This window comes from Passer montanus, unplaced genomic scaffold (assembly GCF_014805655.1).
Source record: "Passer montanus isolate IOZ18808 unplaced genomic scaffold, ASM1480565v1 scaffold1, whole genome shotgun sequence".
Taxonomy (NCBI): domain Eukaryota; kingdom Metazoa; phylum Chordata; class Aves; order Passeriformes; family Passeridae; genus Passer; species Passer montanus.
Window position 1 is genome coordinate 16752382 of NW_024356504.1, and position 24469 is coordinate 16776850.

Below are 24469 nucleotides of genomic sequence, written 5' to 3' on the forward strand. Positions count from 1 at the left end.
CTACAGAATTCCAATTACTGCAATGGTGAGTAGCACTGAGACATGTAATCCTCAAATTTAAGTCATTAAAGAAGCTGTAAATGCACCCGGGAGCATTCAGAACATAAAACAAACACATTTAAATATAAATATAGAAAAAGACCTTCAGGCCACAATACTCTCTGTCAGAGGCACTCTCTGTCAGAGGTATTATTTGGTTTTTGTTTAGTGTATCAGAATGATTTGCAAAATGAGAATTACAGACCTATTTCATTAGGCATTATAAAGTGCTTGCAGACAGACTCTGAGAAATCTAAGATATGTATGCTGAGAAAGCTGCTGCTGAAAGCACGATAAAGGAGGGACAGAAGCATTCAGTGCAGCTCTTACGTGTGTGTTTTTGTCTCATACACTGCTCAAGCAAAGATCAGACATCCTGATTTGTCCTTTAACCTGCTCATCAACCAGCTAATTTTCTACAGTGTCTGTAGCAGAAATAAGTCTTGAGAAGGGATTTGGGGGAAGATTTAAAGACGGATTTGAAACGTTTGGCAACTGGTTGGTCAAATTTTCTATTACTGACAGTTGACCTGTGACTTCTAACTCTGTGCTCACAAGAGGTTCAGATTAGATGGTTGGTTTGTTGTTTTTTTTTTAACTAGAGGCATGACTATGGTTTTGAATACAGATATGACTATGGTTTTGTTATATAGATATGTATTATACAGTGTAACTTGATATTTATGCTGGTCAGTAGTAATCTATGGATATGAATTTAAATGAGATTATTGTATGTTGGATATGCCACTAAATCCCCATAGTGAGCCCAGAGCTCTGTGAACACTGCATGTAGCTGTACAGATACTCAGGTTTAGCTGAATGTCATCTCTTCTGTGAAAATTATAACATTAACCATAAATCATTTGTCTTTGCTGCTATCACCAAAGCATTTTTAAAAGAAAAATACAGTTTCTTTTCCTAGTTGAAGCTTCTCAACTAAAAAACAGATACCTTTGAATTTATAAGCTATGTAGTGTTATTACTTGTGTCACAGCTTTAGCCAGAATTCTTTGCAGTGTTCCTTCTGTGTGAGACAAATAGAGAGAAAAATTACTAAGTTTGTTTAGAAAGTATTTCCCCTCTTATGGGGTATGCTTTTCTTTAGCAGTGTTTCCTCTGATTTACTGAATTTGTGTCCTGTGTGATGAGCTGACAGCAGCTAGATTCTTCGATTGTGCTTTATTTTAAGATTTTTCACTTGCAGCCAGTGAAAGCTGAATTGAACACTTTGAAATTCTAAATGCATTTTTTTATTATCATGGTTATGGTTTAAGCTGTTTTATGCCAAAGCCTTGCGGCCTAGGAAAATGTTGCTGCTCTTTCCAAACCCGTGTAGTGATGCCAAGTATAAGGACCAAGTTGTGGGCAATAATGCAGCAATTTCTCCCAGAAATGCTCAGCATTAGGTGCAGAGATATTTACTCTTGTATGGCTGAAGATGCAAAATCAGTCACACACCCAGAAGCCAGGTTACACCTTCAAACTGTAACCAGATAAGAAGCCATCACATCATCTGCCTTCTAGACATGTCTTCCCTCTGTTTCCAAACTCACCCTACTCAAAGGCAAACTTTATGGAAGAGGAACCTAATCACAAGCTTCATTATGTGCTGTGCCATAGCAGGCAACTGAATAAGCAGGGTTCAGAATGGGATTTTTCGGCTGAAAACCGTATGTGCTGATTGCAACTTTGTTAAATACATAAATAACTGGAGCCCTTCCAATCAGAGCTAGCCAAACCTTTTAATCATATACAGAAGTGTTCCTCGTGACATAATTATGCTATCCAGACTCCTTCCCTCATTGGGAAATATTCTGTCAAACAGTAAAATAATTAACATGGATTTTAAAATCGGCATTGACATTCTAATGTCTAATTAGGTAATTGTCATTGGCACAGCAATACCTATTAGGAGCATGCAATTTGTGGAAGGGGTTTTGATGGAACAGACTGCAGGTGCAGATGGTCTAACAGCAGGACTCTTACCCGATGTAAACAAAGGTATTTTAATTAGCCATGTGACCCTGATCATTGTTAAAAGGTAAGGGCTGCGCATTCATCTTCCCACCAGCTACTTCCTGGTCCTTTCAAGGGGAATGTTGAAATATCTTGACCTGTGGTAAATTATGTACAGACTTGATTGAAATTCTCTTCAAATCTAATTATTGTTTCGTTCGGCTTCTGGCAACATTAGCGCTATATTGCAGTTGGCTCAGAAGTCTTACCTTCTTGCGGGGCTATTTTTGGTTTGTAGATCTGAATTGCTAACCTACACAAAGATACCAACTTTTGCTTGGTATACTAGGGAAGAGTTACAAAATGTTGGGGTTTAGTTTTCAGCCAGCGCTGAAAAAATGTGCAGAAGACCTGAATTGTATAAAATCACAAAAAACTCTTGCTGGTGAATCTGCATGTAACTCAGCACAGACTTTAGCTGAATGAACATTAATTTGGAAAACAGGAATGACCACACAGCCTCAGCAGCAGTGAATAACCTTGAAGTTCAGGAACACAAGAGACCTGATCATCTCCCCATTCTGTGTGCATTAGCTGTGGTAGAAGCTCTGCATACGTTAAATGTTCCAGAACAGAGGCTGCACCTGGTATCTAGAGGAAAACTTCATGGAAACTTTGTGCCTTTCAATTTTCTTGTTATTGCAAAGTAAACAAGTAGCATAAAAAAAAAGTGAAGGAAAAGCATGGGATACTTTGGGATACTTTTTTTCTTTTATCTTTCCTAAATTATTACAGTTCTTAATTTAAGAGTATATTTTTCTAATATAATTTAGCCTTAATCATGTTCAGGATTTTTGCACTTAATCATATAAAACAGTCACATTTGCTTCACTGCAGTGATGTAGCTCTAGTAATGAATTGGAATTGTTCTTATGAGCAAAAATATTAAGTATTTGTAGAACTGGGGCCTTAAGTTGTACAATGTTTAGTGCAGGGTCTGTCTCTGTGATGTTTTCTGCAGTGTTTAGCTCAATGAGTTACAGATTACTGATCTGCAGAGCTGATATTCAAATACAGTGAAAGGAATATATATATCTTCCCTCTCTCTGTTTACTGGGATCTGTTGGTACTATGACAAGGCACAAGCTCTGGCTGACAAAGCTCCCAGCTTGGCTATTTATTAAACATCCAATAAAAGTTTGCTAGGATGAGTTTAGGCCATTCTGAGAACGGTTTAAAGTGTGTGTGTGTTGTTTTTTTAGGATTTACAAAAATATAAACTGTAAACAGTTTGAGTATAAATAATTATATTACCAAATTTCTTCAAATTCTCAAGCAGCATGCATGAGAATGCATGAGATGCCTGAGAACCCAGCAAATACACTCTTTTGAAGACAGCTGAAATGGCTGCTCAGGCATATGATTTCTTTGGCATATGAGAATCCAAACAAATTTTTTCCCAGTTATTTGTTCTGCTACTGGTTTTGGAGTGGGAGGATCTCTGAGGTGCTGAAGCATAGGGTGCATCTTAATTATTTCATGAGGGACTTTTCCATCCTATGGCTTTATAAATGATACCAGACAGAACCTCTGATGAAATATATGATGGTCTTTTCACATTGTGTTCAGATTCCTCCTGAGCTATAAAATGAAGAATCTATATTCCTGACACAGGTGATAAGTGCAATAGTTCTGGGTTATTTTTGAAGCTATCAAATCCAAGCAGAGAAATATTTATTTAATCAATGGTAAAAGATAAACTTTTGTTGTCAGGTTAAGCACCTTTGGGAAAAAGCTTTCATCTTGAGAATTGCATGGGATATGTCACTGCTTTCCAATCACTGTGAGTGTTTTTCCGCTTCTCTCAAGCAAGTGCTATAGAGACCTTATTGTTTGAGTGTGAAATAATGTACACTTGTTAGTTAATGTATTCAACCACCATGAGATAATCCTCAGGTGACATGATGACCGTCTGTGCTTAAAAATAAATAAATAAAAGCTAGAAAGAATACAAATGATAAACACACATTATATCTCGCCTACTGATGCTGGGGTTTAATTATGGGGGACAATTACCTACCATAGTCAAAGGATTCGCACATTAATAACATTATATAGGGATAATGTCTTTCTAAGCTGCTATAGCATTTAAAAGCTGGTACTTATGTTGCAATCCAGATTCCGTCTACCCGTCAGTCCTGTCTGGATTATTGCTACATTATGTAATGTGGTCTCTTGTGGTTTTTTTACTGTGTAATTAACATGTGGATCTGACTTATCCAGTCCACTCTAATAAACCATCCTTAATGAGTGAAATAATAATAATGATAATAATAAATCCTACATGATTTCTGAGCTTGCCTGTAACTCTTGCTAAGACATTTGTCTTTAAGCAACATGAAAGCTCAATTAAATGTATACATATCTAATTCTAATTAATGTGCAGTAGTCTTCTGAGAACTTTTCTCTGGTTTTATGCAGGAAAAACTAACTGCATTGGAAGCGTAGAGTAAATAGATGAACTTTCTAACTCTGCATTCCCTGCTGCTCCTTAGTCCTGCACTTTCACAGAGGAGAGATAGACTAAAACCCGTCAAAACTTAATCTCTTGCATATCCTTCTTAAATATTGTGTTTTGTGCTCTTCCCTCTGTAAAACCTGTTACTGATCTCTCCTAGGAATGAGTGAAGGATTTGTGACAATATTACAAAAGCACAGGTAATCAGAAAATCACAGAAATACTGCTGGTTTCCTTTTTTATTTTATTTTTTTAAACTTTTGTAAAGGTACTGCTTTTTGTGTTATTTTTAGCACACTCATTGAATGAATGGAGTTTATTCTAGAAACAATATGACTTCAGTAGGTGTCAATTTTCAGCAGAGGAAGAGAAATCAGTGGCTTGAGTTAATGATAGTTGCTAATTTTCAAAAGCTTTGGCGGGGGGGGGGGGGGGGGGGGGAACTTACTCATAAAGAAGTAATTCCTAGCAGTTGAGCACTTTCTTTTGCATGGAGTGCAGGTTACTGTAAGCAAGTGTAGTGTGCCTGTGCTGTGAAGAGCTCTGTCTAATTTGCATTGATAACTCCTGTGCTTTCTGCTGAAATTAAAGAAGGGTTTTTCTCGGTACTTGTTTGCTTTATGCCTTATTTTTCCTATGTTGACGGATGAATAACTCAGTCAGATAACGATGCACTGTCATAATTTTTATGGGTACCAGAAAAATCTCTTTTTGGCTTATCGCAAAGTTAAAATTGCAAATATAAGCAGAACGTATTGGTTCATAGCTGAACTACAAACCATGGCATATATCAATGGAATTCAGATTGATTCCAGAGGGGATATTAACATATATTAAATATATATTTAATTTATGCCTGCTCTAAATTGCTCTTGGATTTTAGGGGTTCTACTATCATTACTCACTGCTGCTAGGATTTTTTTTAATGCCTTTAAAATTTGCCCATTCTCTGAAAATATCAGCATGTAATTGGAAGCAGAGCTTTTAAGAAGATAATTTCTGATTAAAGAAGGTTTTTCATGAAAACTTGCATCAGCCTGCGTGCAGAAATACATGTACTAACGTAATAACTTCTTAATATAGATGCACCTGAATTCAAAGGATGCTATAGCATGTAATCTCTTTTTACATTAAGTATAGCTTAGGTAATACTTTCTCTTGGGATATGGTTTTTGCTGGTTTTATTTTTTTTCCACCAAACCATTTTTAGCCTTCAAAAATTTGCTAGCGAAATATTATATCAATCACCCTGAAACTGAAGGTAGAATGGTGTACTTTTATCCAAATTGCTTTAGCAAATATGTATGTGTTAGCTTTGTATAGCAAGGTTTGTAGGAAGTATCTTTTATTAGAACAGGGAAAATAGCTGGCAGAATAAAAAGGACAGTCTTAAAGAGAAACAGAAAACTTCTGCCAAAGAACACTTTGGAAACAGTTGTTTTAATTTAATTTTATGTTCCTCTATAAGAAAACTTGTAGGCATAGTTAGCACCTGTGGAGCAGAGCTTTAGTATTGCTGAGGGATTTGCAATATCCTCAGTGATCTGTGACAGAGGAGGCCAGCACCTGTGGAACAGCAAAGTGCAAAATCATGATATACTGTGGAATCAGTGCTTGTTTTGAATGCATAAATTCTTCTGGCTAGTACATACTCCCAAGGCTTCAGGATGGTGCTGCAGCAGTGATGGACCCAGGCATCACACCTCCTCATCTGCAGGTAGCTACAGTCCGCTCTCTGAAGGAGTGAGAATTAACATTCTAAATCAAAACACTCAATGTGGATTGTGACCATCAGTTAAATTACAACACACTCTTTGAAGATGAAGATAGGAACTAAAACTCCTGACTTGACTAGATACCAAGAAGCATGGGCTCAATAGATACACTTGATTTATGGCCTGCTGTAACTTCCTTCATTAACCTAATTCTGCATTTCATGGGCTATAAACTACCTGCTTATTTTCTTCTGCTGAGGGAGAACCACACTACTATCTCTCTCCTCCTTTCCCTTTCTTTCCCCGCCTCTCTTTGCAAACATCCTCTCTGTTTCACGGGTGCTAACTACCTTTTATTTCAGAAATGGTCTTATAAATACTCATCTTAATTACACTCTAAGCAACTGTTCTCAACTCGTTTTTAGCTTTGAAGTCTGTTGCTTCTATTTCAGACAAGAAATAGAAGGGGACTGTATGCCCGAAAGCTTGTGTTCTCTCTAACTGCACCAGTTGGTTTAACAAGGGACATTGCCTCTAACTACAAACTTGTCTTGCCTCATTTCCATGTAATTGTGGGCCTTCCTGGATAATCAGGGTTGAGACATTTTAGATGGAGCCATTGCTTTATGACAGACACTTCCCTGCTGGTAACTGAATATGTCTGATCATTATCAAGCCTCTTCCAAGAGTATGTTGACTGTCCTCACCCCTGTAGTTGCTGTGCAGCTTTATGGATGGATACCCTGTTCTGAGGTGCATGTGTACAGAATGCCGGAGCTGGTATTTCTTTTGCTCATGAGCATTTATTTTTACTACTGGGAAGATAGGCTATGTCTGTTTAATGACTTCTAGGGTAGGGTAGGATTAGCTGTATATAGGGTATTCACTCTGTACTGTAATGAGTTAGAAAAATATTAACACTGCTCTTTCTGGGAGATGATCTGTCCCCCAGAGAGTATTTCTAGTGAATAAAGACCAGTTATAGCTTGGTGAAATTGGATCTCATGGTTGTTCTTCTCATTGCAAGTATGATGGTGCGTCAGGGTTTGGGTCTCTATTTTGCCTTTTTAACATGTATTCTGGATGATTTCTGACTCCATAATGTAGGATAGAGATTTTTACTAATAGTTTGTAGGCTGCCATTTCTTATGCTGATCTGATTATAGAACTGCAATGATATTATGGGTCTGATACTCTCTAGAAAGTAGATTTTTTGTGAACTGTAATTGTAAAGGAGTGATTCCAGATATACTTTGATGAAGAAATAGTTCTTACTGAATTTATGGTGGGAACGAAGAAAAGAACAAAACTTTTAGCCCTGCGTGTGTGTTAGTGTCAACCTTAACAGTTGCTAGTGCAACCTGGTTGCTGCAGTTACCTAAAACCTGTTCTTTGTAGTGGGATATGAAAGAGTTGAGGTTCCATGATCATTTCAGTGCTGGTTTCCTAGGGTCAGACAAAGTCAGTTTGGGAAGTTAAAATGTAAATTTGTTACTGTATTTGGGTTTGAAGTCTGATGGTTGGGTGTTGTCTTCTAAATGCTCAGGAGTCTGCTGTCACAGGGAGGTAGATAGAGGATAAAGTCACCTACAGCTGAAGTCACCTACACCTTACAGAATGTAAGGCTGCAGGATGTTTCTGTGAATTTTGCTACTCTCTTGGCAAGGATGTCATAGGTACCTATAGGTCTCCAGACATTCCTTAATTATGCATCATGAGGACCATGTGACAAGTTTGGGGGATGAGAATGAGAAATTAAAGTTCCGTCTTTTCTACCAGTTGTCAGGAAGTGGATCCAGTGGTGTTGATCTGAGCTCTTAAATGAATGAGGCACTATAAAGTCTTTGTAAAGTCCCTTGCAGTAGGTAGGGTCTGCTAATCTTATTCATGGAATCTTTGCAGGTTAACATGATGGTAACCTTATCTTTGCCTGCTCTTTGACTGAATCATAAAGATTCAATAGACTTTAAAAGTGATGAATGTAGGAAAGGGAAGAAATGTCCAGAAGTTGTTTTATTCTGGCTATAAAAGAAATCTTGGATATATGATTGGTTTAAAGAAAATATCCTTTACTGTTCTGTACACTTGCATTTTTTTGGGGTGGCTTCTATGTGCAGAAGTGTACACCTATGGAGAGGTTTATTTGTTATCAGTTTAACAGCTATGACAGCCTTGTGCCAGATGTTGAGAAGGCACTCTGTGGTCATGGACATTGCAGCTTTGGGTGAGGTTGTGGTGTCTTGCCCGATGGTTTGTGTGGTTTATTCTGTGTACTCTTTCTGTGGTGGTATGCAGAACAGTAACAGAAATTGTTGATGTGTTTCTTATCTTAATATTGTGATTAAATTTAAATTACTCGAGATCAGCTAATTGTGCACATACAAAACCAACTTATCTTCTACAGTAATATTTGAGGATTCGCCAAGATTGGGGCCCTGTGGTTCTTGGCCAAGCAGCATAAAACCCATTCCTAAAAGAGGCATTGCTCTGATCTCTCCTATCATTGTTCCTCAACATTGTCTCTAGTTTTTACACCCACTTATAGTGTATACAGAGCTAAATTAAAATGAGAACTTTTCAGGGAATGGCTTGTTTATTACTTTGTGTTACAATGCTTAGTGTAGTGGAAATTCTGCTTGCTGAGAACTCTGAGGACACCAGGAATATAAACAATAATAGTACTGAATCATGGAAAGTTACCCTTTCATCTGTTTGGTATTTACATTCTTTATGAGGGAGAGACTCGGCCGGGTTCATACTTTTGTATTGTGTGTGAACAAGCTTTTGCTGGAGTTCTGGGATTTTCAATTGGTGTCTTGCTGCTTGCATTGCCTCCTGCACTTGCACTGCTCTGATAACTTTGCAACAGCTCATATCCACAGGTGAGTGAAGAAAAGCTTAGAGAAAGCAGAGAAATATGGACATGGGGTGAACCTGTCAGAGACCCAGAGAGTAAATCCACTTGCCTTATTCCTGCCGTGGTCCTGTGCAGGGAACATGCCTGGAAGTGATGGGGACTGTGATGCAGCCTCCTCCCACAGGCACCTTCTCTGAGAGAGGCGTGAGGGGTGCCAGTTTGGCCCTGCTTTCCTTCGTGAAGGTGTTTCTGCTCAACAAAAGTACCTTTCAAAACCTTTTTCTCAGACTCCTGTATAAAGAAGAGAAAAATGAAACAACCCAGACTTCTTTCCAAAGACACCTCTATTTTATATATATATATATATAAAATATATATATATATACACACGGAGATGTATAAAGATAGCTATGTAAAAATATATATATTTAATTTATAAAATAGAAAACAAGTGTTTTTATCCCATCCATGGACCTCACACACACTCCTTCTCCCTTCTCTCATCTTTCACATGCTTTACAGTCATGAAAACACACACAGGAGGAGTCTCCATGGATTTGGGGTAGGAGATTTGTTTGGTTTTTGTTTTCTTTCGTAGTTGTGTGGGCACACAGCCATGAGGTAAGCACCTTCAATTTTAATTTTTTTTTCAGGTTTACCATTGGTTTATATCCTACCTATTTAATCTGTATATTTACATTTTTTTGCTTCTCGATATTTTGCTATGTTCTGTTAGGTATACACAGGCAATAACAACATTGGTCCATAAAGCCATCCGTGAGCCTTTGTACTGAACACAGAGAAAATTCCTGGGAAGTGCAACAGTCAAAATCATGCAAATTACCAACTGCAGCATCATAAAGATGTAATTACAGGACCAAAATGCCAAATTTTCATTCCTCTTCTGATTAGTTGTTGGAACAATGAGTTATCACAAGATTGCTACTTGTTAATATTGGCAAATCAACAGCTGCTATTCTTTGGTATAATAATATCACTCAATTCTGTGATTGTCATGTATCTAGTTTTACATCAGAAATGATTATGCCCATTAGGATTAAAGTCATTATACAGTAGGATAAGAATGGAGCATGAATTTGGATAATAACAGTGTTAGTGTCACTATAGATTTCAAATTATATTAATTTCTGTCAATATGCAAAAATACATTAGAAAATCTTTTCACACTAGAAAACATTTTCACAGTGACTGGGACATGTGTTTGTTTCCTGGTAATAATATTCAGATGATATCCAGGCTATAAATGAAATAGGATTGTATAATTTACTGTCTGCTCATAATAAGAATATGCACTCTGTCGTCAAAAATTCAAGCGTTGTAGAAATGATCCCATCTTTGAGCAAATGTTGCAATTACTTCAAGCTGTCGAAACTCTGCTTCCTTTGAACAGAAGTGTCCAGAGCAAATACTGTAACAATGAATCTTTTTATCATTCTGCAATCCCATTTGTGATAAGAGGAATTCCTTGGGGATTACTTTAAATTCTGTACATTAGCAGCAGTTCCGTGGGTTAAATCAGATAAAACGGGCTCTTATCAGATTATTAGTCACATTAGGCAATTACATTCTTATCTCTTAGAAATAATTCGTGCAGCCTTGGTGCTTATTTCTCCTCATTAGAAGAGGCTAATTCCTGATTAAGATCTTTTGCCTTCCGTACAATAAACCTTTATATTGGATTTGCCACATAAATTGAAAAATACCTTGCGGCAGAGAGGGACAGCTGCACTTCCCTTTTAAAAATATACCTCACTTATCACTTAAACATCACCAATGTACATTTGCTACCTGCAGTTTGGGACTGAAGAAGTCAGCTTTTCATCAGCATCAACATTAAGGACTTCCAAGGCAGAATAGTTTAGTGGACAGGGAAAGCAGACATGTTTTCATTTAGTTTTGTGAAATTTGGTTTAAATTGCATGAAAATTGAGGAAAGGGAAGGATGTTTCACACACCATTTGCATAATGGCCATGATACATTGTCCTGTGAGCAAACCCACCTGTGGGATGCCTTCACGGTGAACATCCTGTGCAGTGTAAGTGGAGGATGTTGGCTCAGAGATGGACCCTAATCTCTGATATGTGTTGCTCTTTTTGGAAGTTTTCTGCCCACATGGTGTCACACATATGGGGTTGGGCTTGCTGGCAGTTGTGTCTCAAACACAGGTTTGTGTTTATTGTAGGAACTGGATCAAAGTTGTGCTCTTTCATGTAAATAACTCAACCCAAAAGAAATATCCAATCGAGTGATTTACTTCAGATAAGCAAGGCACTTGGGAAATGTAAATACTTGAGTGGAAAGGATGCATGGGAAAAAATAGCTGTCAAATTGCTCCATAGGTATGTCATGCTTCCATTTCTGACATCTGTGTCAGAAGCTGGTTGCTGAAAGCAGATACCTCCCACTTCCCACCCTTTCAGGAGCATTTGCTTTTGCAATCTTCCATACTACACCATCTCTACTGCTGTTCTTTGTGCACCATCATGTATAAACTGTTTTACACTTGGAGGCCTCAGCCTGCGTTATGTGCATGCTTCTGTGAGAAATGAGTACAGTCACTGTTGCTTCATTATTTTTGTAAAGGATTAGAAAAAATGTTTCCCTTACTAGAATTGAGATGATGGGAAGTTTTCAAAGACAAAAATGTCAAACACCTAACTCCTATTAAAAATAAATGGGAATTAAGTGTCTGCCAATTAGACCTGTGAAAATCTTTCTGGTGGTCTTTAGGATTGAATCAAATTACGTTGAAAACCAGAGGGGAATGTGTTAGGGGTGAAGTGATTGCTTGAGACAAAGTGTTGCCTGTTGGAGGTGGTCCCGAGTGAAATTTTCAGTGTCTGTCTGTCTCTACATCAAGGGATATCCTATTAAGTTTACAGAGCACCTTTAGTAAGAAGTTCAGTGCAGTGACTGCACAAGTATTGCTATGTGCATTGCTTCCATTTAGTTTTCATGTTTTTCAAGTGGTGTTAAAGATTCTTGTCTAGAGTAGTTGTATTTGCATATGTATCCACTGGATTGCATGGGAAAGCCTAATAGCTACTTAACCTCTTCACAGAGCTTCTAGAAGACAGTTCTGTGGCAAAATTTGAACATTCAGGGTTGTAGCCTTTCAAAATACAAAAGGAAAACTGCATTTGATTACGAAACTGATAACTTGTGAAAGAGGCTAGAGCTGTTTCTTTCACAGATTGCAGGAGAAGGGTAAGATTGTTCAGGTGCCCACCTGAGCACATCAGGACAAAGACTTGAATTTGGGTCACCTTTGTCATGCTATGTCCAGAGAGCATTGAACCTTCCCCTCTCTCTGCCCAAAGCTCTGTCAAAGCCCTCCTCAGAAAATGTTCCCTCTGGGACAAAATTTCTTAAGGCAAAAATGTTTGACGTAGTCCCGGTTGTATGGTACCACATAAGCCCAGAAGCTCTGAAGATGTTGCACAAATAATTTCCGTGCTATTTTGCACCCAAAATTACATTGTCTAAATAAATCAGAAGTCAGAAAAAGGAAGTATTATCTTTACTTATGTCTCTGCTGTCTAAAGATTAAGTGATTTACCCAAATCTTGGGAAATTTAAGGTAGATCTGAGAAACTGAGCCCACATCTGCTACTCTCAGTGTTGCACTACAGATCTGATTCTGCCTCTGATATGCCAGTGTCCCAACACTTATTTGGGCCAGCATGATTAAAGGTCTGTGGCAATTGTGTACCTCAAGTGATGGGGCTGAAACCATTGCTCTGAGCCTGGATGGCTCTCAGGCTGCCCAGTCCCTTAATCTCCAGCTATGAAATAGAAGAGGGCTGGGGTCCTTGGGCTGCTCTGCACAATTCACAGTTGGCCAGGCAGTATCTCCTCAAATATCAAAGCACTGATGAAGGGCACATAGAACTATTTCTTAAACTATTGTAGAAGGAAAAAGTTCTTTAAAGGTGTAGTCTTGGATATCAGAAGTTTTTACAAGTGGAAGCTGACTAGCTGTTATCTAATCTCCGCTTGAAGCAGAATAACACAAAATTGATCAATGGAGCAGTAGATCAGGGCTGGTTTTTTACAGTTATCCTTCTTCTCTGGATAAACTTGGTTGTTTGGTGACCTTTGTTTTGCTGTGAAACAGATAAACAGGTTCTGCTTGTAGAATATTTTATTATGATTGTTATTATTGAGACTTTTACTCTGGCCTGGTTCCATTTATGAGGAAAGTCTGGTGGAGCAAAACCAGCTTGACAGGGTAGAGGGGTCTTGAGCAAGCTCCTATTCTGAAGCTAAACTCTTGGCTCTTACTCAAAAATCAAGTGTGAAATGTTAGATTGCCTAAGGTGTGATAGAGTAACCTCTTTTTCTAATAACTATAGGATTTTTCTCCCCTGTGGTATTTCACAAATTCTATTTCCCTGTCCATTTAAGAAATGTGATGTGGGTAACTGAACTACGTCAGTTTGTTAATCTTCTTCAGCTTCTAATAGATCAGCATTGACCAAAAACTGCAAACATCATTCTAGGGCTGATGAATAAAAAAAACAAAGTCTCTTCAAAAGCTTTGATAGATTTTATTTTTCCTTTTCTTAACTAAAAGAAAAAAAATTCAGAGAGCTGCTACTTTCCTGGAAAGACTGTTAATTTCATTGGAAAAATCCCAAGCCAAAACATTTCAATAGGAAATTCACATATTTCTATTTGGGTTTTCTCTCCTACCTCCCCCATTCTCAAGTTGCTAGACTCAAATTGTTCTTTTCTATATATCTAAAAATGAAGTTTCCGTTTCCTACCAGTGGATGCTGTTAGCTTCTGTGCAAGCCTTCTCAGAGGTGTTAGATGTTGATTTCTATACCTTGCATTAGCAGGCCAGGGTAGCAAAGAGCTTAATCAATGTGGCCATAAATTTAGAACAGTTATGAAATCTATTTCTTCCTCTCCTCATCTAGAGTTAGAAGCATTTTCTCTTTCGAATACAAGCATTTTTAAAATGTGCTTAATAAAGTTATTTTTGTTCCCTGGCCTTTTCGCAGGGTCTGATGCTGAATGAGAAATGGGCAGCTCTCTAGGAACAGTACATGGTAATGGTTGCTTTGCTGCAGAGGGATTTGTGAGTTTTATGCCTGTGGTTACTTGATTTTAACGAAGTCGGTCTCTCTGGGCCCAGCGATTGTAGTGTAAGCATAATGGCCACTTGTGACATAAGGAGAATTTATGGCAGATGTAACAACCTGCTTATGGTTCTTGTAATAGCCTACGAGTTCAGATACCACGACCTGCCTTTGAAAGCCCCTCAGATGTGGGCTCAGCTCTGAAATATGGAGCTCACAGTGACCATATCTTCTACTTCTCCCTGAGACATTACAAGAGGGAGAGAGAGAGGTGTACCATGTTTTCTGAGCATTGATTTAATATTACAACATGTGCACCAAGGAGCAGTTGGCTACTTTCCAGGCTCTTTATGTGGGATGGAAATAGTTGTTTCTTGTTACCTTGAATCTATCCCATGACCAGAGACAAGAAGACAACAGATAAGAAGGCTTGCTAAGGGATGTGCTAACCTGTTAAGAACCATATTTGTCATAGTGACTAGATGGTCACTCCAGGAAAGGCTGTCCACTGATTCCAATTTCCATCCTATTTGATCTTAATCTATAGATTTTTCCTTCTGTTTCTCATTCCTACCCATAAGATCATTGCCTGTTAATCATGAAATGATGTCTGTGTATTCCCTGCAATTCTTCACTCTTGGAAAACGTGTTGCCACATGGAATGTTTCCAAATTTCCTCAAGGATTGCCAAAATATAACTTAATAAGAAAACAGAAATATAACAATATTTTGCTTTCCCTTTCAATCTAATTCTTTGTTGTTGTTGTTTTCAAATCTAGAATTTTTAGCCCTGAGTCTCTCAACACATGTAGAAATAATTGCCAAAATGCAAATTTGCCAGATTAGAATGAGAACGGCATAAATTCAGAGGCAGACCACAATGATCCACAGCAATCTGCGGACTAGCTTATAGGAGTGTTGCAAATCCTGGAGTAAAGCAAGTTAATAATCAATAGGCTTATGTTTGCTACATAGGGATCAGCAAATCAAAAAGATTTTTTAAAAAAACCCAGAACCCACTGGAGTTTATTCTGTGCTTGACCAAATACATGGCTCATCCTTTAAACAACCTTCTCACCACGTGTTCTATGGTTCAGTGTTGCATGATGCTTTATAATAGAAAATATCTATCTTCCCAAAAGACGTCAAATTCTGTTTAAAGAGTAGTTCTTGTATATTATTGTCATGTTTTCACTTGTTACAAAATACTTACTAAGGTAGGTTTTGTGAGCACCTCAAAGTTTCTCCTAGGAATTTTGAACATTGCAACAGCAGCTTTTAAGAATGTTAAGTTTGGTAGTTGGAAAAAAATTGAAATAAATGTGCCAAGTTCCAGTTTTCCCCAGACAAAGGTAAGTGTTATTCCCACGTAGGCTACCTGAGCTGTTTAGTGTGATGATTTTTGCATATTTTAGGGCAAACCTATAAGACATGGTAATAAATCATTGTTCTTTAAATTGATTTATAAAGAGAAGGAAAAAAATCCCAACAAACCAAAACCAACCAAACAACAAAAAAGCTCAAATCTGAACTAGAACAAATACTTAATCTTTCCACTTCCTGTAGCACTGTATATTTAAAACATCATTACTTGTATTCAACTGGGTCTTTTCCAATATCACTCATGGAACATGGAAATTCTCCAGCTGACTTCACAAGATTTTGGCTTGAGGCCTGATATGGAGAAGTGGACTGAGTGTGTGCCTGAGCACGGCGGAGCAGTGCCTGACAGGAGGCAGCCTGAACTTCAGGCGATGCTGTCTGATGACCTCTACAGTCACACCATGGGAAACTGATTTACCAAGAGCTCAGCTCGTGTCTTTGGCTGGGTTCTGCCCCATTTGTTATCTTTGGCCTCTTTCCTCCTTGAAAGTACTGTGGGTGCTGAATGTAGCATTTTAGGGCCGTTCTAACCTTCAGATCCTGCTTTCTTGAACACACTGGAAACTCCACCAATAATGGGGGTGAGCACCTGCTGAGTCCTGGTGTGTGGGGTTAGCACTGATTTATAAGGATGATAACGGTATGGTCCGTATAAAGGTCTGCTCAAGTCAAACTTTACAGTAGAACTGATCTAAGGATAATTGCTTTTATAGCCATCCTTACAAAGATTTTAGTGCTCTTAAACTCTTACTTGTTTAAATGCAACAAAAGTTCAGTTGTAGTCATAGCTGTTTATTTTACAAGGCAGTTATATGTGGATTTTGCTGCTGGTCAGGTTTGTAAAAAACACATGCTTTAACCTTAACTATTGTGTTGAACAGAATAGTTTTCTCCTTTTGGACTGTCCTTTTGTGTATTTGATCCTGCTAGCACAATAACAAAAAAAAAAGTTTAATTCAGCTTTATTATGAATGGGATTTGATTCATAAATTCAGCTGAAATTGATGAGCTTCATAGGAAATCCTCCTAATAAACCTCCTAAACATTTTGGTTTATTTGGTCATAATGAAAGAAAAATAAATATTTTCTTTTTAAATGTAGATAATTCTAAGTCTTGATGAATAATTACCTTAAGCTTTGGAATTTGGTTTTAATTTTGTTTGACTAATGAAATCTCTTGGCTGACTGGAGACTTCCAGAGTCATGATGAAGCTGCAAGTCTGTTCCAGTTGTATTTGCATGTGAACAATGTGCACGGAATATACAAAGCACCCTAATTCTGGAATCAGTTAAATACCGTAGCTAAATTTAAGGAAAATCAATGCATTTGACTAATTTGAACAGTAGAGCATTACCTAAGTATATTCCATTGAAGAATCAGGTTAACAAGTGGAATTTGTGTCCTCTTTCCAGAGTAGTTATTGCCTTAGATTACACGTGGCAAAACAATTAAAAGTCAGTGTACAGGATGGATTTCTGTGTCCTTTGAAAGACAAATAGGTTGATTTTCAATAATGATGTGGAAGAAGTTGAGCCTTTAACTTGTTATTCATATTACCTGTGGTCTTGCATGTTTAAACACTTCTGCTGCTTTGGTTTGCAGTGGTACAGATGCTACCACTGTTTGCAATGCTTAATTTGCAATTCTGCAAATTAAGACATTTAATACAACCTTAAATATTTATTTATTTATTTATTTGTCCCTACACCATATTCTGTCTTACTCCTGAGTGTTTTGTGGAGGAAAACATTTCACCAAAAGCAAAACTATTTTCACCCCTTTCACCTTTATTTGGAAGGAGACAGAAATGAAACTTAGCTGGAGGAAAGCTCTATTGAGAGGGGGAGGAGAACAGAAAACTATTCTATTATATTGTTTGGATCAAGATATTAGTATGTGAAATCCGGTTTCACATAGACTTCAAAAACAAACAAAGACAAGTCCTTTTGAGCCTCTAGCGATGTGACTGGCTCCATAAGATCAGAGCTCAAATTTACATGGATCTGTATTAGTTCAGGTATGAAGAGTTTCATTTTGCTGATCTTTTGAAGCAAATTCCACATAGCAGCACAAGAAAGGGCTGCCACATCGGATTTGACACCCTCCAACTGTGCCTTATGCCAATGTTTTCGTTGGTTCCCTCCTTACAAAATAGCTCTTTGCCAGTTTTCTGAGGGCTCCATCCTTTCTTTCTTTCCTCCTTTTTTTTCCCCCTCCCTGTTTGAGAATGGTTTAGTTTGGGGTTGTTAAAGTATGTACAGAAATAGCCATGAAGGAAGAGCTGGCTTGCAATCCTCCTCTATTTTAGTTGAAAAAAATAACCCTATTGGAAAGTGATCTGTTGTTTTCTTTTGGTCTGTAAACAGTTCTTACTCTGTGTTCATGTATTAGCCAAACATGGGTGTAATTGATAGTTTGACCATTTATAAGATCTGAACATGTAAAGTGGAAAATAAACCAAAGCTCAGCTCTTGGTTTATGTTTCTTAGGCTTTCCCAGGCTGTGCTTGTGCATTACATACCTGCTTTGCCCAGTTGTTTCAAGCTTCCTCGCACTGACTTCAAGCTTCCTGCCCTCTGGGCACAAGACAGCTGCCAAAGCTCAGCTCTTGGTTTATGTTGTTTCTTAGGCTTTCCCAGGCTGTGCTTGTGCATTACATACCTGCTTTGCCCAGTTGTTTCAAGCTTCCTCGCACTGACTTCAAGCTTCCTGCCCTCTGGGCACAAGACAGCTCAGAGACATGTGGCTGCATGCTCAGGACCTGTATTGCAACCCCCTTTTCACATAAAGGACTGTAGAAACTGTCAGTGAATGTGAAAATTCCCACAGAGCTCTGGGTTAAGCCATGGCAGCATGAGACACAGCAGAAGGCAGCCAAAGCAGCAGCAGAGTGCCCAGCACAGTCCTCGGTGCCTCTGGCTGTGCTCTGCACAGCCCCCGTGTACTGTTCTTGCCCTGATGGTGCTTATGTGTTTGCTTGCTTGCAGATCACTCACAAGCAACCAAACTGTGTCCTGCTGTACCTAGCAAATTGAATTACTGTTAAAATAACACAGCTAAGGCAACGTAGAGCTTGCTCTATATTGCTGTTGTGGCTCAAAAGCTGCTCTGAGCAAATGGTAGTAACTGACAACTCCTATATTATGCTATATATGGGCTATAACTGCCTCTTACAAGCATATCTTTTGCAAGATGGGTAATATTCATAGTTACTCCCTCAATTCTGCAACTTTGTCAGAGATGTAGCATTTAGTTTGCAGGCATGATGCACTGTATCAAGATCAGCAGTTTTCATACTGTTTTTTAGATGCTCCTGCCACACAAGCCTCCCCTCAGTAGGTGGGAAGTGGTTTGTGATCTAAGCTTTGCAAAGAGAAACAAGCAGGGTGACTTCATGGCATTCAATGCAGGCTGTTTCTACTCCCCAGAAATGGTTGGTAAAAAAGCCCCATTTGTGATAAATGTCTTGATTTATAGGTGGGTTCATTAATGATTTAAGGTTTGGAAGGGGCGAGGTGGGTTGCACACATGTTGGTTCTTAGGTCTTCGTTTGTGAGGCTTTGAAGTTGGAGTCCATTTAGAAATTCTCTGCAAATCTTAGAAATAACATTTCTGTGAAAACGTAACGCAAAATCTGGTGGCATATGGTTGTATTTAGGTGACTAATACTCACTTGGGGCCACCTTCTTAATTTACTGCTGGCTTCACCATTCATGAGTAATGCATCCATTCCTAGCTCATGCCAATAAAGCTTTATGCCACCACACATATAATATTTCACTACATGTGTTGCCTTCTCCATTGCTATGGCATTTGCGTGGTTTACATTTACAGATAATCACCAAAATTAATAGCACAGCAAAATTATATAACTTGTAATTAGCTTTAACAATTAAAAAGTCTAAAAGAAGACTTTGTAATGCCAAGACTCCAAAGACACTATTCTGTCAAGAAATTAATTTTTAGATCACAGTAACAGCATGTAGACATACCCTACAATGGGAAGAGATTTTCTGCAAGAAATGCTATAAAAAGAAGGTTTTTTTCTTTTAAAAGAGGTGTAGCTGGTGAGTTAGGCCATGACAAAATGGTCATTTTTCTGTCTGTTAAGTTGTGAAAATTGCCAATATTTGTTTCACCATAAATCATCCTGGGTTCCAGATATCAGCATAAACAATCCCATGAAACCTTTCAGTGCCTCCTTTCCCTCACATCGTGGATTTGGTTGCCTTTAACAAAAACTTCTCCAGGCTGTTTTAAGTGACTTGTACATAAGGGAGAGCCTCATCTGCCTCTGAGACTTGGTTGTCAGAATTTTTACAGATGATGTAAACTGGCACATCATCATGTTCCTAGGATGGAGACAAAGGCAAAAATAGTTTTTTGTTGTAGTGGTGTTTGGTTTTATAGTTGTTGTTTTTTTTTTTAAGTTAGCATTGGGGAGATGAGTGTTCTCTAGAATGTAAAAAATTAGATTGCAGACCAAGGTATGGGAACTGGGAGCTATTTTTACTGAGAACAAGTTCATGAGTGGAAGAAGGGGAGATTAAAGATGGCAAAGAAAAGAAACTCACTCCTCACCCATGAGCAGTGTGCTCTTGCCCTGGCTCCATCAGTTCAGCCTATGTAAGTGTCACTCATGATGGGGTCACAGAGTTATGCTTTCACTTGTCTGTAAGCTGTAGGTCATATGAAGAACATCTCTTAAAGATCTGACAAAGTATTTTAGACAGAAGACATAATTTTTTAATTCTTCAAAAGACAAGTTAAATGTATTCATTGCATAAGAAATCTATAATTTAACAGCAGCTGTGCAGCAGCCTTTCCATGCTATAGTGCAGTCTACTATATTGATGATTTCAAATATTTATACCATCATCCCACATTCATGAAAAATATTTAAATTAAACATGCATGGGAACAGATGCCATTCTGTTCTGGCAAGAAAACCTAGTCATAAACTTCTGCTTACGAAATGTTATTTCACTTGACCCCTATCAGTAGGAACTCATGAAAATTAAACTGGGGAAGGAGAAATATTGTATGTAAGCTTTTCTCTCAGTGAAACCTTTGAGTGGGTATGTGAAGACAAGATGTTTCCATTAAAAGCAGAACAGAGTTTGATTTGATAAGGTGAAGATCACTGCTTTAACTTCAACTTCAAGAGTCAGTCCCCACTTAAAAGTTTCACCTGCAGAAGACACTTGTTAAAGAAGCTTTCTAGACCAGATTGCAGCTACTCATTTCAATAGCTAATGCTTCTATTAATTGTTAGAGATGATGAAAAGTTACTACATTTAGTTTTGTATTAAAAAGCAGAACTTTACTTTTGTTCTTGCTATACTAAAAAAATCCCGAGAGATTGCTCCTTACTAATTCTAACTTATGTTATAAAATAGGGAAAAAGGAAAGGAAATGTCATGTAAAGATTGCAGGCTAAGGATGTCATCAGCCCCAATCTATTCAAGTAAAACATTTACATCTCCTCATGTAGACCTAAAAGACTACATATGCATTTGACTGGCATATTTGTAGCATGGTCTGAACAAACAATTGGTTCTATCTATTGTATCTAATCTATCTTGGCATTTATACAATCCTTTGAATCCTGTTATCTGATGGAAGTTAGGAAAATAAGTGGATGATTTCATGGTTCTCTCCACTTCTAATAGATCCTGTTTGAGATGTTAGGATTGGATTTTCTTCTTCTGGCCCTGCATTTCAGCTGTGTTAACAGATTTTATTGTGTATGTCCTCCCTTCCCCCTCCCCAGTGGATGTAAAAACTCATGGCACTTACTGACACTGGGATAGTTATAACATATGTTATTTGTCATCTTACTCCTGTTTTAATTTGCAGGAGGAAAAGGGAGAGGGGATTCCTGGTCTTAGACACTTGCTCTGTTTTCCCACATGATAGTGTCATGGGAATCAGACTTGGACTGATAGAAAGGTTTGATCATTCCTGGGGTTGAAATGGTCTCATGATACTGAGCAGTGACAATGAACCAGTATTGCAAATGCATCACACCTTACATCTGTCCAGAGCACAGAGTTCTTTCTGCCTTGGTTTTAATGAGAGTCTCATGATGAAAGGATTCTTTGGCTTGAGAAGGGAGATCTGTTAGCTCTGTGGGGATGGAGCTGAGGGCAGTTCAGTATTGCAACATTTTGGCCAAAATCATTGAGAGATGATTCCTGAGAGCATGAGGTGCAGTAGATTCCCCAGTGATGAAAACCCAAATAAACTACAAGACCTTGCAACTTGCATATTAATGAAACTCACCCTGCCAGTTGGGTACAATTTGCCTTATTTTGCTGACTCTACGGTACAGTTTCTGGTAGCTTTTTTCTTCCCAATTTTTATTGATATTATAGTAGATAAGAAAGTATTTTTACATCAGCAAGATTGGAGAGTTAGGAAGCCATCAGATTCCCCCACCGCAATGTTTTCATTGAAATGTCAGAAAAGGCAAAAGGCACAAGAGCTGACTGGTGATGTGACAAGAGGGTACCTTCATTTTTGTATTCAGAGTAGTGTAGAAACACTGTTCCTTTCATGGCCTCTTTACTTGCCTTTGAACTTGATACTGTGTGAGTCAGAATAACAGCAAACCAAGGCGCATGACCTGGCCTATGCAGACAAATGTTAACCCAACTCTCACCATGTCCTTAATTCTCTGCTCTTAGTCCCTGTCCTCAAAAGGCTGCCTTAAAAAAAATAATACTGTGCTTTGTTGAGAACAGAAGATTTGTCAAGTTATAAAAAATCCACAAGAGCTAATCAATGTGGTTTAAATCTTAGCTCACTCAATGAATTATAGCATGAGGGTTTTTTACAAGTTGCTTAATACTGACATTTTTTTTTTCAGAAATATGTACATGCCACCTGTACTCTGGGAACTGATAGAGAAGGAAATCTATTCTTGATACCAATAGATTGTGTTTTTCAGATAGACATACTTGGTTTGTAGCCAGTAGCCTATTTCAGATTTTAATATATGTTTGAGCAATTGTGATGTCTTCAGATTTATCTATGTATTTTAGAATGAGTAACATAAACACTTTGGGATTGTATTCTTTTCTTTTTTCACATCATATCCTCCTCTGCCACTTACCTCCTATATAACTCCCTCCCTCAAAAAAAAAAAAAAAAAAAAAAAAATTACTAGCCTTTGGATGTTGCCAGGACAACACCATGGAAAAGTGAAAGGACATTTCTTGGGTATTTTGGCAGCAAACCAGTCAAAAATTAAATAATTAAAAATATTTTTTTTAATCTACAGAAAATCCATCAGGATATCTACCTTAAGGAAACACTGACCAGAATTTCTGTATATATGATATAGTTTGCAAAGCAGGAAAGTATTTACTGTAACAAACCATGCTTTTATTAGGGTCAAAGAAAGCAGACCATATTTCCTATGAACTAGCCTATGGAACATTTGTTAGTCTTCCATTTTTTGTTTTAATATAGCAACTCATATATCATTACTGTAAATTCTTTGCTTTTAAGTAGTAAGTGGATCAGTTGGACTGAATATTTATGGAAGGTCCTGGATTGATAGTCTTAAAAGCTTATAAACCTCTGTTTACATATAGTTTACACATAGTACTGTGGGACCACAGGCAATTCAGCAGTCCTCTCACCAGAACATAACATGGTGAAGGGAATGAGTTGCTTGAGTTCCTAGTCCAGCCACAGGCTCTCCAAAAAGTGTCAGAAGGGTGATTTGCTAAAGACGACTGAGTGATGGACAGGACCTGTTCTGGGACCCTCCAAAGTACTTGTAAGCAAAGCAGTTGTGGGAAAATGCCATTAAGATGCAGATAGTATCTTCCTGGCTGTTTGTATAATGGAAATTAGTGAGCTATCATAATTCTTCAGGATGGGTAAACTGACTGCAAATGTGCCCTCAGCTATACCAGTGTCAATGTGCAATAAGTGCATTGCTTATGACAGAGTTGCTATAGGTCTCAAGAAAAGTAACTGAGGAAAGAATTGGCTTTATCTCCGGTCTTTTGATAAGTGGTATTTTACTAATATAATGTGTACACACCGATATCCTGTGAAATTCCTGCACGTCACCAGCGGTTTTTATTCATGCCCATTAAAATGCATTACAGTGAGGAGGTTGCTGAAATGTAAATTAAAGGCTACGGCGCTCATAGTTTAACAGCTGCCATGTAGATTGACAGCCTTTGTGCGCCCAGCTGGCAGTGTCAGGTTAGTGGGTCTCTAGTCACAACATTAATCAGCTTTATTAGTGCCACTAATACCAATTTGTAAGCAGACTGCAAGGATCAGACGGCCCAGCTGTCAGGCACTGCACATAGATTATTACAGGATTTCTTTTTATTGTTTAAGATTGGAATTATAATTTAATTACAGAATTTAACTATTTTTTGCACCCACTGAAAACTAGCAAAGGTTTAATAAAAAAAAAAAGCTAACTTCTTTACCCCGCCGTTCTACCATCTTTTCTACTTCCCGCTCCCCATCCTCCTCCCCGCCTCCACCCCAGCACGCACGGGAGAGAAAATGAATTCGCTTCACAAAACCTGTTGTAGCATATCACTTGCTGAGATGAAGAACTTCTTACACTGCAGCAACAGCTCATATTGTGCTAGTCAGGATTTCCAACTGATTTCAACAGATTTTCCTTACTGCGTTGATGTGATATACCCAGTGCCTTGAAGGACCAAGAAATAGAGGGATTGTGTTTATAATTTCCTCAAAAAAAACCTGCTAGCCGCCTGCCTGGTTCCTACTTTCATCATAGTAATTACTAATTTTTCATCAAAATGTGTGTGTAAACTTCACAAATCTGAGGACTTCACTAAATTAGGGTCATGTTGTACAGCAAAATCTGATTCAAGAAAAGCAGAAAA